The 15,798-nt window shown below is 40.4% G+C and overlaps 1 pseudogene; it reads left to right on the top strand.

Moving 5' to 3' along the window:
* LOC102265528 (galectin-related protein pseudogene) overlaps window positions 1-15,480 on the top strand; it is an 84,069-nt pseudogene extending 68,589 nt beyond the window's left edge.
* The last annotated feature ends 318 nt before the right edge of the window (window positions 15,481-15,798 follow it).

Below are 15,798 nucleotides of genomic sequence, written 5' to 3'. Positions count from 1 at the left end.
AGAATTGTTTAACATACCCACTCATCAAACATGATGTAAACAATTAGATACCATTTCATCTCTCAGGTGGAGAAGGCAATGGCAACCCACTCCAGTACTCTTGCCTGGAGAATCCCATGGATGGAGGAGCCTGGTAGGCTGCAGTCCATGGGGTCGCTAAGAGTCCAACAGGACTGATCGACTTCACTTTCACTTTTCACTTTCATGCATTGGAGATGGAAATGGCAACCCACTCCAGTGTTCTTGCCTGGAGAATCCCAGGGATGGGGGAGCCTGGTGGGCTGCTGTCTATGTGGTCACACAGAGTCGGACACGACTGAAGTGACTTAGCAGCAGCAGCAGCAGCATCTCTCAGGTTGGCAAAGATGAAGGATAAGAATGCCTGCCTGCCGTTGGTAAGGGTGTGAGTGGAGGGGTACGCTCAAAACATGGAAAGGTGTTTATAACATTGTTGAAAACAGGAGAGTTAACCAAAAGATTATTACTGTATTCTGTAGAAATATGTGTGTGTGTAGATAGATAAACACATGTATTTTAACCAAATAGAGTATGTATATTTTATGTATACATTATTGATGTGCTCTCTAAACTCAGTTTCTGACTGTAAAATGGGGATAATAACAGCACCTATCTTACAGCATCATTGTCTGGATTAAATTAAATACATAAAAAATCTGTACACAGTGTTTAGCAGTGTCTGGCACATAAGCACTTTATAAATACCATTATGTTACTCTAGGATGATGGCTAAGTCTCCTGTTATCAGCACTAGCTTAACTGTTCTTCTTTTCACCTTGGGTGTCTGCTGACCTGATTCTGACTTGTCCCTTTAAGAGTAACTAGAACGCTACTGGAGATTGGGTGGCAAGATGATCAGGTATCAACACATCCAGTCATCTGAAGGCCGTTGGAAAACCCCGTCTGATTGGAAGTTCCTCCTGAAAGCCAGGTCTCAGGGTTCTTCTACAGATGCATCCAATTCCAACTGATAGGAGAGCCATAAGGACAGCCTTGTGAATGCCCCTCAGAGACCTTATGGCCCAGATTCCAGAGCATTCTGGGACCTACAGACCCAAGGAAAAAGTGGGGAAAGAACTGGTTTGCTTTCCCTCCTTCACTCACTATGGAGATATATTGCACAATTGGATGCAGCTTCTTTTTTGCATTGTGTCTCCTCTTTCCCTGATTCCTGCCTGCCTTGCTTTCTGTTTCTATTTCCACTCTTTTCCAAGATGTTCATTTCCAGAACTGCTTCTGTGCTTTCTTCTCTGGGCATCAGTCTACCACAGTATCTCCTTTCTCCCCTTTCTCTCTTCCTTCGTGTCTCTCTTGAGACAGGTCTAGTGGCCTGGTTGCCATCTGCTGCCTTTTTTTTTTTTTTTTATGAGGTTGAGATCAGATGGCATCTAATCGATCGTCATGGTCTCCATGGTTACCAGGGTGACAGAGCACTTGGGAGAGACACATTCTCCAGCCTGGGGCTGTCAGACCATTCCTGAGAGGGAGAAAGAAAATAAAACCTCTTCCATCATATTTACACATTTACATCTTTCTCAAATGCAGCAGGACACAGGCCCTGTTTATGTTTTACATAGCTACCTAGTGGCTTGAGGCCAGGGAATTCAGAGTGACTTTTTTCTAAAAAAAAAAAATGCACAAGGACGAAAGTAAAGATTTTTTTTTGAATCTCAGAATACCCCCATCCCAACTCCCCACACACAGATTATCACCTTTTTTCCTTTTGCTTTGTAATGTCTGGGCCTTAATTTCTTAATTCTAATTAAGGTGTTACCCTTCCAATAAATCACAGAGTAGTTCTAAAACTGACAATTGATAATTATTTGCTTCAGAAAAAGGAAGAGCCACTTATAAAATCAGCATCACTCTAACCTTTGATTAAAATCAGTGATGACATTAGTTGTGACTTGTTCTTTGGCCAAGAATTATTTGTAGTGCGGGAAGCCATTCTTCCCAAGAACAGCTGTCACATATGATGAAATGTAGGCGAAATAACCCTTCTTAATGCAAAAAGGTGCCGGGGCATAACTGGTCGGTAACGCTTTAATGCACAGGGGCTGGCCAACCCGGGCCTTATTATAATAGAATATGCTGGCATTGACGGCCCAGGTCTGGTTGAAAGAGATGTGAGAAAGGTCTGGGTAATAAGGATGTATAACTAATGGAACAAAGGCTAGATTTTTGGAGAATCTGGGAGAGAAGGAAACAACCAATCTTCATATCATTAAATAATGTTAAAACTGCAACTGGAATGCGGTCTTTGATTTATTCACACACCTTTAATGCTAGACACAGATGACCTGGGGCTATTGGCTGTTTTACTTCCTCTCCTGGTAATATTTTATGCTTCATAACACTTATTGGAAATTCTGCTCTTTTTTCATCTTTGTCTGAGAAAACTAAACTTAAAATTATGACACAGGTCCAAGGCCTATAAGTAATTATTCTTCATTTAAAGTAAAAACATCACCTCGAATGACGGGCAGTGCCTGTTTCTTCCCTTTGTCTCTGATGTCACTTCAGACCTCCTCCATCTCCTCTGTATAGTATCTTAGTAAGATTCAGATATATTCATCTGCAGTGCCTTTGGCTGTTAAGCAAATATCACACTGATATTTGAAATAGAAATGATGCCATCAATTGGAGGAGAGACTTTAATATAAAGGGGAAGTAATTTCTTGTGAACACAACCCCTCTTACTCACTTCACACTTCTGCCCGTCTTTGCTAATGCCTGCTTCTCTTCCCGCTCTGCAATTCTTCCCACCCTCCCCCTCTTTCCTGGTGACTTCTGTAGGATAGCCAGGGGAGTCCCACATCCTCAGAAAAGCCCTCCCCCCAGGCCCCGTGGCTCAGAGACCAGTGGTGCCTTATGGTCTTGCTGATGTGTTCGTTATGGATACCTCTGGTCTCTTAAGCTCTAAAGGGGCCCTTGCTTCTGGCTCTTCCCTTACTTTCTACCTGGTTAGCCCTCATGAAGGCTTGATGAAGATGATGGCAACCTGTTTTATCTACCATAGTTGGCTTTCCGTTTTAAGGCCTTGGATCTTAGCATTCTTGATCTGCAGAGATTTCACTTGCTTCCTGGCCTCCCAGACTCTTGCATACAAACGTGCTGCTCAGAGGTGTGTTCCCCCTTGGAATGAAATGAGTCGTTTCTTCCCATCAGGACGACTGCCGCAGCATGGTGTCAACGCACTCCTGCCTTTGGTAAATTGAGTTTGTCAGTGCTAAGCCACACAGCTGAGTGAAATGTTGTGTGATGTGGGCTGTCTCCTGGGAGAGAGAAACTGGCATAAACCACATCCTAATGGGATCCAGAAACAAAGAAGCGTGAATGAAGTGTTAATTGCATTCATAAAGACATTAACAAAGGAATTAAAATGGCAGCGGCTTCCTCCTCCACTCAAGATTCACAGGAAAACATGTGACCCCAAAGAATGCTTTAACGATAATCATCAAAGTGTATTGTTTGCCCACTGCAGAGATGACTCTCCACAAATATTAACTTATCAAAGAACAAACATTTTTTGTTCATTATCTTAAGTACATTAACTAGCAGACAGTTTAACTGTACCCCACCTCCAATTCTGTTCTCCTTCCTCGCTGCCTTTGTATGATTTAAGTTTCCAAAGAATCAAGAGGCATGTTCAATGCTGCTTCATTAACCATAAGGATGTCTGTTAACAGTTTGAACCTAATCAATCCTACAGTTCTTATTAGAGCAAAATGCTCATTATCTGGGAGATTTTTTGCTTTTTAAAGTAAAATGATGACTGGGGGTTTGTTTTGCAGTCCTTGAATATTCCAGATATCATCAGCAGTGTGGGCAACCTGGGGCTCCCTCACTCTGCCCTTTGGCAGGGCCCTCAGCTGCTGACAGCAGGGCTAAGCTGCAAAAGGGCAGAAAGCTGCATTTGACTGAGGATGGATCACATTGATGAATATTGCGCCTGTTAATGAAGTTGAGGCCACAGATTTGGGGCCTTTTATGGTTCTTCTCACTCAATTTCACCCTCACAAACCACACCACTAATCCCAGTCGGTCATTCTGTGTATGTTTGCAACTGGTGACTCGGGGACTAGATAAAAGTAAATGAATCTCATCTAGATGACAGTGACCAGAAATCTCAGTCTAAAATGGAAACAGAACTGGAAAATGTGTTCACATAGAGGATCTCATGTAGTGCACGCTACTCCAGGAGACAAATATAGGAGATATTCCTACCCTTGTCCTGCAAATAAGAAAACAAAAACCTAGAGAAACTAAGTCAAGTCCTGGGATTAGAATTCAGGTATTTTCGATCATCTGACTGCTCTTTCTACTGCGGGAATCTCACTCTCTTGGGATCTCCTTTGATTCTCAGAAGAATCCTGTGAAGTAAGGTAGGCTGTATAAACAAGGGAGCCGATTTGCCAGCAGCCATATTAATGCAACCAGAGAAGCAGGTGCTCTGAAACCCTTGCCTAGAATTTGGCCGAACAACTGTAGTTTTCATTCTAGCCTGAGTCAACCATATTCATAGAAAGTGGCAGATTTAAGTGACAAAATTCTAGTCTGTTGTGTGTCCAGGCTGATCAACATGGGTCAATCAGAAGAAGCAGCTCGGAAGTGCAGGCAGCATCTTAGGAGAGCTACATTGCAGTCATCAGAATCAGACCCAGTGAGTCTCTGGTAGCTTCTATCTCTGTTGAAAATATTGAGGGCATTTCTTTTTGGATATTACCTGTACATTAAATTTAAGGATATCACAAAATTCTTCAAATAAAAAATTTGGGATTCTGTGTTGCTTTGTATTAGTTGTTCTTAGTTTCATATCTATATTACCACTCAAAAATGATTGACTTCATACAAGAACACTTCATCTATAATATTGAACCCATAATCTTCAAGCAAATTTTGCTCCAGTGTAGACATACCACCAAGTTGTTCAGGAGTCTGATTCAAACATCAGTTTGAATTAATTATCTAGATGTTATTATTTAACAGTAAGTTATTAATTAATTAATTATTTGCCTAAAAATGTTGACTGAGAATGTGAAAGAGTTTGATGCTATTAATATAAGCATCTACTGATATTCAAAACACATAGGTAATCATCTAGTAAAATACCTGGTTTTTATAAATTATTTTCCTTTCATTTTGTCATTTGGATATTGAAAACACACACTCTGAGATGTCACCCAAATCCTGGAGGGGAGTGAGACTTTCAGGCTTTTATTCATTCTATTTATGTCAAAATTAAAAGAATTAATTCATACTTCTACACCAGAATTGTGTCATTATCATACAGTGATCATTTTGATCGTTCTTTTCCATTCATGGAAATCCAAATGGATGAAGTCATTTTACAAGTCTGTACTGTCCATTATGGGTAGCTACTAGTCAAATGTGGCTGTTTAAATTAAAATTAATTAAGATTAAAAATTAAGAATTAAGTTTTATATTCTAAGTGCTCAGTAGCTACCTGTGATTGGTGGCTACTATATTGAACAGTGCAGATTTATAGAACAGTTTTGTCACCATGGAAAGTTCTATTGGACAAAGTTGTCCTACATCAAAAGATTGAAACCCACACAGGCTACAGAAATACACCCCATACCCAAACATCTATTTATAGAAGAATATAGTTTCAGTGGGTCTTCCCAAGTGATGTTAGTGGTAAAGAGCCTGCCTGCCAATGCAGGGACAAAAGAAAAGTGAGTGTGACCCCTGGGTTGAGAAGGCCCCTGGCGGAGGGCACGGCAACCACTCCAGTCTTTTTGCCTGGAGAACCCCATGGACAGAGGAGTGTGGTGGGCTACAGTCCAAAGAGTTGCAAAGAGTTGGACACGATTGAAGTGACTGAGCACACACACACGCATAGATCCACTGAGAGTGACTTGTAGGACCAGGCTGCTAGGGCCTGGGCATCAGTGAGGAGGTGGCCTGCAGCCTTCTTTCTCAGAGTGAGACCTGGCCGTGAGTGTCATGAGAGAGGATGAGCCTAATCTCTAGAGAAAGGGCAGGTGCAGATGAGCCGTTTCCATTTTCCACTCCTGCAAGTCCCAGAACCTCCAGTCAAGACCGGCCGCCAAGTTGTGCTCACACAGAAGCCCAAACCAAAGAGCATTTTGGATTAATTTTCTGGCCGTTACTTCTTTGCAAAATCTATCTTGTGCCTTTGATTAAGGATTTTCTTTCTTTTTGCCATGAATTTAAATGAGTCTAAACCTAACAGTGTTTTCCACCAGTCATGATATTTAACATAGGCATTGACCAACAGAAAGAAGGCTTTGGACAAGCTAGGATTATAAGAGACTGAACAGTACAGTCTGGTGTTCCTGGGCTAACATCGTTAAGTGAATGCCATTCACTGACTCTGCATCATTGCAGCAAGTAAACCTATGCACAGACTGAAGTTCTTCCTCTAAGATGGCAAAATGGGAATAATCCCCAGTGTTTGCTGCATTAGCCACTTAACCTTGTATAAACTTATAAAACTTAAAAGTACTACATCACCAATCATATCCTTTTCTCTGATGTATCATATGAGGACTATCTTTACTATATCAAGAATGAGATTGAGATGGGATGTCTTTTATAAGATTTTCAGTCATTTGCAAAAGACACATGAGATAGACAATTCTCATTGTTTTAATCACACACTTCTTCAAAGTGGGCTTATTGGGAACATATTTTATATTCTTAGTAGACTCTAAGCCCCTTGAAACTGCTAATACATATTTGTATCCCACAAGTACCTGATACAGTAGGAGTTTCTCAGAACCTTGCTTCAATTCCATCAACAGATATTGCGTTGGCAAAAAAGTTCATTCGTTTTCATTTACTGAACAAACTAATGAATGAATAAGAAGATTATGGGTGACAAATTTGTCTTGCCTGGTAACTTTTAGCTAATATCTGTAGGAAGTTGGAGGGCATGGGGAAGAGTTTCAAATTTTGAGAAGAAACACAGATCGAGAGCTTTTTGAAAGTGTATCACTTCAAAGCTTCCTTTGACTTTCCGTAGGATTATAAGGAGAGAGAAAATTTTTGAAGGTCAACTGTTTTTCAATTGATGCAGAAGAAGTTTGGTGATATGCATCTAGCCTATTCTGTCCTTTACAGAATTTCCTTTCTGACATTGTTTCTGGAAGTAGGGAATCTAAAGGAATGTCTGACTGTGTTTTGTATTGATGCCTGAATGACACAATAATGGAGTTAGCTGACATTGAAAATGATTTACATGATTGAGCCCAAGCCCATAAACTTTTTTGTAAACGTAATGAAAACAAATTCAGAAATTAAAGTGATTGCAGGAGAACCTTGAATTCCATCCCCATATTTCTAATCATCCTTGATAAATCAGAATCCAACCCGATCTTCAACATTTCCAAGAAAACAGAACCATAGGTATATGCTAAAGGCCATAACAGGGCCTTTTAAAAATATGATAACCTCTTTTGTGTTTTAACAATGCCAGTCACCTATGTAAACACATACTGTGATGAAGCTTTCTAGGTCATGCATCTTTAAATCACCATGACTCATATTTGTCTCTTGTTCCAACTATTTTTCTGGTTCTCTCTTGCAGAAATGGTTTCAATTAGAGCCTGGAAAGGGTTGATGCAGAACTCTTGCTCAGTGCTTGCCAACATGGGAATTGGTTTTAAACATGGCTGTTTCTCATCAAAAAAAAAAAATCCCCTCTTCCTGCCCTGGAGTTAAAAGAGATTATTCTCAGACAGGCGTTTAGCTGATTTTTAATGTCAAAGAAACTTAATTTGCAAACTCGTTAGAAACTCTTTAGTAAAAGCTGCCTAGTAAAACAGATGATTAATATTGGTAAGCTCCTCATTTGCATATTAATGAGTCTCCATACTCAACTAATTAAAACTGCACTGCCTGTTTGAGGACTTCTAGACTGCTGGTCTTGTTTCCATGTACAAGCATGTATTTTAATGAAAATAAGGGTTAGTAATCATGTCTGAACTTTTCTGATGTACCGTTCCCACCTGTGACACTTAGGACTCCTTGAGAGGTCATAGAACTATCTCGAAGCAGCCATTTCATTGGCCCAAAGGTCACTTTTGTTCTGGGATTTGTGTGCTCCTTGAGGTTTTGATGGGAAGAAAATTGTTGGATTATTCATGATTGAAATAATCGAAAATAAGTAAGAAAGTCGTCCCATTGTATCTCAATATTTGTTTTCCTGAAGAAAAAGAAAGTGAAGTCGTTCAGTTGTGTCTGACTCTTTGCGACCCCATGGACTGTAGCCTACCAGGCTCCTCCATCCATGGCAAGAGTACTGGAGTGGGTTGCCATTTCCTGCTCCAGGGGATCTTCCCGACCTAGGGATCAAACCCAGGTCTCCAGCATTGCAGGCAGACGTTTTACCATCTGAGCCACCAGGGAAGCCCCTAAAGTCTTACTCTATAAATGTATCTTTCCAGCATAGTATTTTTTGATATTGAACCTTAGCTACTCTACAATTTATTCTACTTTTTACTACTTTTTAAGAATTCTAATAAAGAATTACTGGGTGGGGAAGTAGGCTAATCTGTTTCAGAAAATTATGCTTGCAGAAAGCCTAGTGACTTGGTCACAGATCCCTAGCTCTCATTGTTGAGAATACATTGCTATTTTCACTGTACACAAAACAAAACCAATGAGACAAACAAAAATACCTGTGAAAATGAAACACCTTTTATTACAGTGCCCTCAAATGAGATTCATGAGAAATTGTATTAGTCCCAACAATCAAGTGACATTGGCCAAATTGCTGAACATTTCACTCATCTATAAGAACCAAAAATAAATGTGCAATGAGTGTTTACTCTGTCCCCAAACTGAGCTAGGTGCCGCTGCTAGGTTCTTCAGTGTTTGCTGTTCTAATAGACCACATCCTGTAGTTTTGTAATCATAGGCTTATTTATTTATTTATGCTTTTTACTGGAAAACTCTCCATAGCAAGGCCTCTGTCTTTTTCATTGTTATATTCTCCAATGCTTATCCCAGTGATAACTGTGCATGTGCTAAGTTGCTTCAGTTGTGTCTGACTCTCTGTGACCCTATGGACTGTAGCCCGCCAGGCTCCTCTGTCCGTGGGATTCTCCAGGCAAGAACACTAGAGTGGGTTTCCATGCCCTCCTCCAGGGGATCTTCCCGACCCAGGGATCGAACTCGTGCCTCCTGCATTGGCAGGCAGTCTCCTGCATTGCAGGCAGATTCTTTACCATTGAGCCATCAGGGAAGCCTCATAAGGTTCTTGATGACTTAGCTTTAACCAATCAGATGAATACTGTGAAAACTGACTTTAAAACTAAATCAAGTGGGAGAAAAGGCAGTAACTTGAACTTTTGCTGGTGTGGATAATAGCAGCTGTGGCATAGCTCTGGGGACAGCAGTCTTGGGTGGAGTTATGTCCCGGATGCATGGCTTTGAAGGTATGATCTCAGAGTCTGCAGTGGATGTGGCATTTTCTAGACGCTTAGCATGTAAACTGTAGCAGAGGGAGCAGTTCCCTTGGCAGGCAGCTTCCAAGGTGAGGTTTGGAGCCATTTTTCCTGAAGATCTTGTCTAAGCCTTGGCCATCTAGCCCTTTCAGGAGTTTTGTAGGCATCAAATTCCTTTTCTTTTTAAAACAACCAGCATAGTTTCTGTTTTCTATACTGAACCCTGATGGGTAGATTTCTTCCCAGGATTATTATGGAGTTTCCATGAAACATTTTATGTAAAAGTGACTGGCTCTTAGTGAGTATTTAGTAAGAATTTTCTTCTCTCATAATTTGTATATATAAAATCACAGATGAAACAGGTGTTTTGAGATTCTGATGACTATCTCTTTGTTTTCAGTTGACCTATAGACACAATCTTCAATCAAAAACTTGGATTCACACCAACACACAAACATAGAAATATAGAGAGGCAAAATACATCCTTGTTTTATTCATTCTTTTAGCAAAACCTTATTGACTACATTTTAAGATCAAGCGCCTGATCCTGAACTTGGACAAATAATTTTCTCTCCCTGAGTCTCAGTTTTCTCATTTAAAAAAATGAAAATGTTGAACTATATCATTTCTAAGTTTTCTGTCTTCTTTGCTTCAAAATTGTGTGTTCTTTATATCACTAAAAAATTAACTCTCAATTTGATCTATGCATATGCAATCTCAGTTTGTCTCAGGGTTGCAGGTTTCTATAATGGTTTGGAATTACATGAGAAGGGTTGAACATTTGTTTTTAAGTACTTGTTATTTCTCAAATCAGCTAGGACCACCTCCCCCTTATCAATAATAATACATTGTCGTGACCCAGTGAATCATGGATCTAACACTCTTAAGCATAATTCTTTCCTCCCTTTAACATTTAAGAAAGCAATGTCATCATCATTGGTAACATGTATTAAACAATTACTATTTATTATGTACTTTGTATTTTCTTATGCCCATGACCTAGTGCCCATTTAACATCTACAATGCTCTATATACTTTTTTGATATGATGAAACTAAGGCTGAGAGAAGTAAAGCAAGTTGCCCAAGATCATAGAACTAGTAAGTGGCAGAGCTAAATCTTGGCTAGGTTTATTTGAACCTAAGGTCTCTTTCTTAACTACTACAATAGATGACCTCTCAATAATAATAGTGATCATGATAATAATAATAATAATTAGTAGTAGTAGCTTTGAAAATACTGATATTTTATTTATTATCTTTATTGAGCATTTAATACCTTTATTGAGTGTGTGTGTGCTGTCACTTCAGTTGTGTCCAACTCTTTGTGATCCCATGGACTGTAGCCCACCAGGCTCCTCTGTCCATGGGATTCTCCAGACAAGAAGACTGGAGTGGGTTGCCATGCCCTCCTCCAGGGGATCTTCCCGAGACAGGGATAGAACCCCCATCTCTTCCATCTCCTGCATTGGCAGGCAGGTTCTTTACCACCAGCACCACCTGGGAACCCCACTGAGTACTTACCCTAAATGCCAAATACTCTGCTCTTTTATTCATATTCTCAATTCATTCTCATAATTTACAACCTAAAACCTATTATAACCTCCATTTTATAGATGAAGAAATGGAATCTTATTGGTTTTAAGCACCTTGACCAAAGGTTCAGCTAATCATTTGTGGAGCTGGGCTGTGAGCTTAGGCAATGTGAAACCAGTGCCTTATGGCCTCTGGTAGCTTATGGCCTTCTGTTTCCTGTATCGATGGGGTTGAAGGAAGAATATTGACTTTGCCTTAATTTATGGAAGATGTAAATTGTTTGCATACTTGAAAGTCATATAAGTAACAAGTACCCATGGCACTCCCCACAAGTGATTCTGTTCATCTGTGTGCTCTGACACCACCAGGGCTGGTGACCCCTACAGACTTGTGAGCACAGAAAGAATGGATCAAGTGGTCTATGATGCAAGAAGTGCTATGCCATGGACATGCATCCTGCTTCTCAAATTGGTGTATGACGACCTCAACAACCCTTTTAACTATCCTTCCAGAGCTATAGAGTTTCTGACTCTGTTTCTATCAAGGTGATGGTAATTATGGGAGATCACTTTCTATTTCTGTTTTAAACACTATTTTTAATGTTATGTAGACATGTGTTTAAAATGTACATTTTTGCAGGCAGGAGGGGAGAGTATGACCATTTAAAAATCTGAATCTTATAAGTGACCTAGATGCCAGCTAAGAATTTAAGAAGGAGAAAAGTTGCAAATCCAAGCAATTAATTATTAAATATTTAAAAGCCAAGTATAGTACCTCTGGGCAGAGAGGCCCTTTCCTTTGAGGAGGTAAAAACTAATTGCAAACACAGAGCTGTTGAGCAGTCACACTGTGAAGCATGGGGTGCACTTAGCAGTTATCGTCTTCTGTTGGCTGAGCCACATGAAAAGAAAGGTGAAGATCCAACAAAAATGTATTTCAAACCCCTTGGGAAATTTATTCAATAAGTCTACATGAAAAGGAATAGATGGTAATGAAAGCCAGGGAGAAAGGCAGATGGGGGATGTTTACTCTGAGTTGCAGGGAGGTTTGTGAGTTCTGAGGCTTTCAATCCCTGAAAGAGAGATCTAGCACATAATAGGTGCTCAAAAATTATTAAAATAACTAGCAAATCAATGAATGGATGGATAACTTTCCCCCCTATGTTTCAGAAAAGAGGAAATTTAATAAATATTATTGAAAAGAATACTTGTGATGGATTGAATTCTCCAATTCATATGTTGAAGTTCTACCCACCATCAACATGATGGAATTGAGAGGTGGAATTGGCATTTGGGAGGTAATTAGGGTTAGATAACAGCATAGGTGTGGGGCCTTGGTCTGATGGGATTAGTGCCCTTATAAAAAGAGACACTGGAGAGTTTGGCCTTCTTTCTCTCCCCCACTGCACAAAGAAGAGGTTATGTGAGAATGCAAGAAGAAGGGAGCCATCTGTAAGCCAGGAAAAGAGTCCTTCCCAGGAAACAAAGAGCCTGGCACCTTGATTTGGGACTTCTCAGCCTCCAGACTGTTAAAAATAAATGTCTGTAGTATTTGTTATGGCAACCTGAACAGACTAAGTCCTTATATATCTTTAAATATTACTCTACTTGAAGTTTTAGTCATTCAGTCATGTTTGACTCTTTGTGACCCCATGGACTATAGCCTGCCAGGTTCCTCTGTCCATGGAATTCTCCAGTCAAGAATACTGGAATGGGTAGAAGTGAATGGGAATTCACTTCTCCAAGGGATCTTCCCGACCCAGGGATTGAACCCACGTCTCTTGCATTGCAAGCAAATTCTTTACTGTCTGAGCCACCTTGTAACTTGTATAGTTATACAATAGTGTGTGTGTATATATATATATATATATACACACATACATACACACATATATATGTATATGTATAGATTGATCATTTTAATGATTTTTTAATTAAGTAGTTAATTTGAATGTGAAATAACTTGCCAGTTGAATGAGAATCATAATATTTTCTATGACTCAGAAGTCCATGTCCAAGAAGAAATTGGTACTCAGATCATAGGAACAATTCTAGAGCCCTACAGTCAATGTGGTGGCATAATACCAACATGTAGGCAGCATACCAAAGAAGAAATTCTAGTTTCTACACTACAGCTAAGACATAAACTCACTTTGCAGTCACTTTCTCTTCTTTTTCCTCTCTTTCTTTCTTCCTTGTATTGGACCTTTGGGACACATAACAGATAGAAAAGCAAACAGAGGCCATGGGGCTTTGAGACAGGGTATGCTGGATACATGATAACTGCCATAATAAGAGATTTCAGAGGGGACTCAAATCCCTCAGGGCCTTCTTCCTGAGGTCAAGTTTCTGGGGTTGCAGAGTGTCAGCAGACATATTTCTTTCTCTCTCTCTCTGTCCTCCTCACAGTGCATACAAACCATTCCTTAACTAGCAAAGTGCGGTACTAGCAAATTTTAGAAAGTACTAGCAAATCCTGGTTATGAGAGCTCTTGCTTCACCTGTGGGAGCAGTCCTTTCTTTGGGTATACATAGCCAGGAGCTGATAGCTTTTCCTAAAATTTGTCCTAAAGATGGTATAGTAAAAGAGCTGTTGAATCCTGGGGACTAGGGTCAGATCTCATGTCTATTTCTTATTGACTATGATCCTTAGTACCTCACTTAATCCTTCTGAGACTTCCTCCTTCTCTGTAAAATGGGGCTAGTAATTTCTTCCCTACCTGCTTCAGTGAGTTGATCTCAGAAACAAATGAGGCACATTTGGATGTACAAAAGCGTTTTGTAAAACATAATACTCTATGCTGGTGGTGGGCAAACTCTGGTTTACAAGCCAAATCCATACATCCCTCTGCTTGTTCTGTATGGCTCGCAAGCTATGGCTGATTTTTACATTTTTAAATGGTTGAGAAGATTTTATGACATGAAAATTATGAGATCAGATTCAGTGTTTGTATGAATGAGTGTGTATGCTCAGCTGGTAAAGAATCTGCCTGCAATGCGGGAGGCCCAGATTCAACCCCTGGGTCAGGAAGATACCCTGGAGAAGGGAATGGCAATCCACTCTAGTATTGGACAGAGGAGCCTGGAGAGCTACAGTCCACGGAGTTGCAAAGAGTCGGACATGACTGAGCGACTAACAGACACACACACACACACACACACACACACACTCTAAGAACAGCACATATGCCAGCTTGTTTAACCCTTAAACTGTACTGTACTGGTAACCACCATTGCACACTGCCTATGACAGAGGAGAACAGTCCATCAAAAGCTCAGCATGGAGCCTCACTAGAAACAAAAGCAGGTAAGATTGCAGTGTGGTTCTAGGAAGTAAAGTTTATTTTCTGAACCAATGTTTTGCAGATAAGGAAGCTGGTTTGAAGACTGGTCACACATGACAAATGACAAATAACCCAGTTCTTTGTCTGATAACCCAGGTCTGACCATATCTTTTCAGTGTACAAGGTCATTATTTTCACCTACTTATGCTATCAGAAATTAAAGTGATAGATTTGACCCTACCAAATCTCCATAATACAACTCAGCCATACTTGACATTAATATCAAAAGCATCTTGGAATTCATCCAAAGGATTTTGTTCTGGAAGGACCATAAAGATATTGATCACTTTTTAATGTAGAGTACGGTCAGTGGTACAAATGCTGAGATGACCTTTAAAGTAGGCAATGTACTCATTTTAACTGAGCTTCACCTGTGTTGCAATGTACTCATTTATGAAACTGGTCCACCCACAAGCCCTTGAAGAGAAAGACCCACCTCCATCCAGTCCCTGTAACTGAAACAGACACTTGTTATATTAATTGCCACTGCCGATGAGCCTTGGACGATTTGCTCGAAGGCCACAGGTTTAGAGACTAGCCTATGGCTTTTGCAACGTGTCTTAAAAAGATGGGCCATGGCAGCCCCGCCACCCGGCCGCCAGTTGCCACCCCATCGTGCTGTGCAAGAAGACGGTGGGGTCTGTGGCCGACAGCGATGCAGTGGTGAACTAGATGATGCGCATTTAAACAACTCCTTGGGCTCTCCAGTTCAAGCCGACATATACTTGCCATGACTGAGCGTGCTATTTTGTGGGCACATTAGAGGTGGCATGAGACCAGGCAAGAAAGTGTTAGTGATGGGCATTGTAAACCTCAACCCAGAGAGCTTTGCCATCAGATTGACCTGTGGTGATTTGGAAGATCCTCCCGCAGAGGTGGCAATTGAACTCAAAGCAGTGTTCACAGATCGGCAGCGACTCAGAAATTCTTGTATATTTGGGGAAAGAGGTGAAGAACAGTCAGCGATCCCTTACTTCCCATTCATCCCAGACCAGCCATTCAGGATGGAAATCCTTTGTTAGCATCCGGGTTTCAGAGTGTTTGTGGATGGACAAACACTTTTTGATTTTTACCACCGCATTCAAACGTTATCTGCAATGGACACCATAAAGATCAATGGAGACCTCCAGATCACTAAGCTTGGCTGATGTTGTTTAAACCACATCTGTTTCAGAGCATCAGGTGCCACAACTGTCTGACTGTTGGTCTGAAAGAAGTGTCCTAGCAAGGTCTGAAGACTTAAAAAGAAAACAAAAAGGCAGACTTCACTGTTTCTTCTATCTGTGCAGTTTAAACCCAAATGACTTCAATGGTGGTTTGCCCTTAGGAAGCTGTCAGAACTAAGACACGGAGCCATCATTCCCAGAACAAAGTAATACATTTATGCTGGATTTTATTCAGACTTAACTGAAATGGATTTGTGATTTGGTAACAAGTTATTCATCTTTTCAAAGCAAGGTGATATT

Source organism: Bos mutus, chromosome 3 (assembly GCF_027580195.1).
Source record: "Bos mutus isolate GX-2022 chromosome 3, NWIPB_WYAK_1.1, whole genome shotgun sequence".
Classification (NCBI taxonomy): domain Eukaryota; kingdom Metazoa; phylum Chordata; class Mammalia; order Artiodactyla; family Bovidae; genus Bos; species Bos mutus.
Note: the sequence above shows the minus strand (reverse complement) of the source record. Positions and strands in the feature narration are given on the sequence as shown.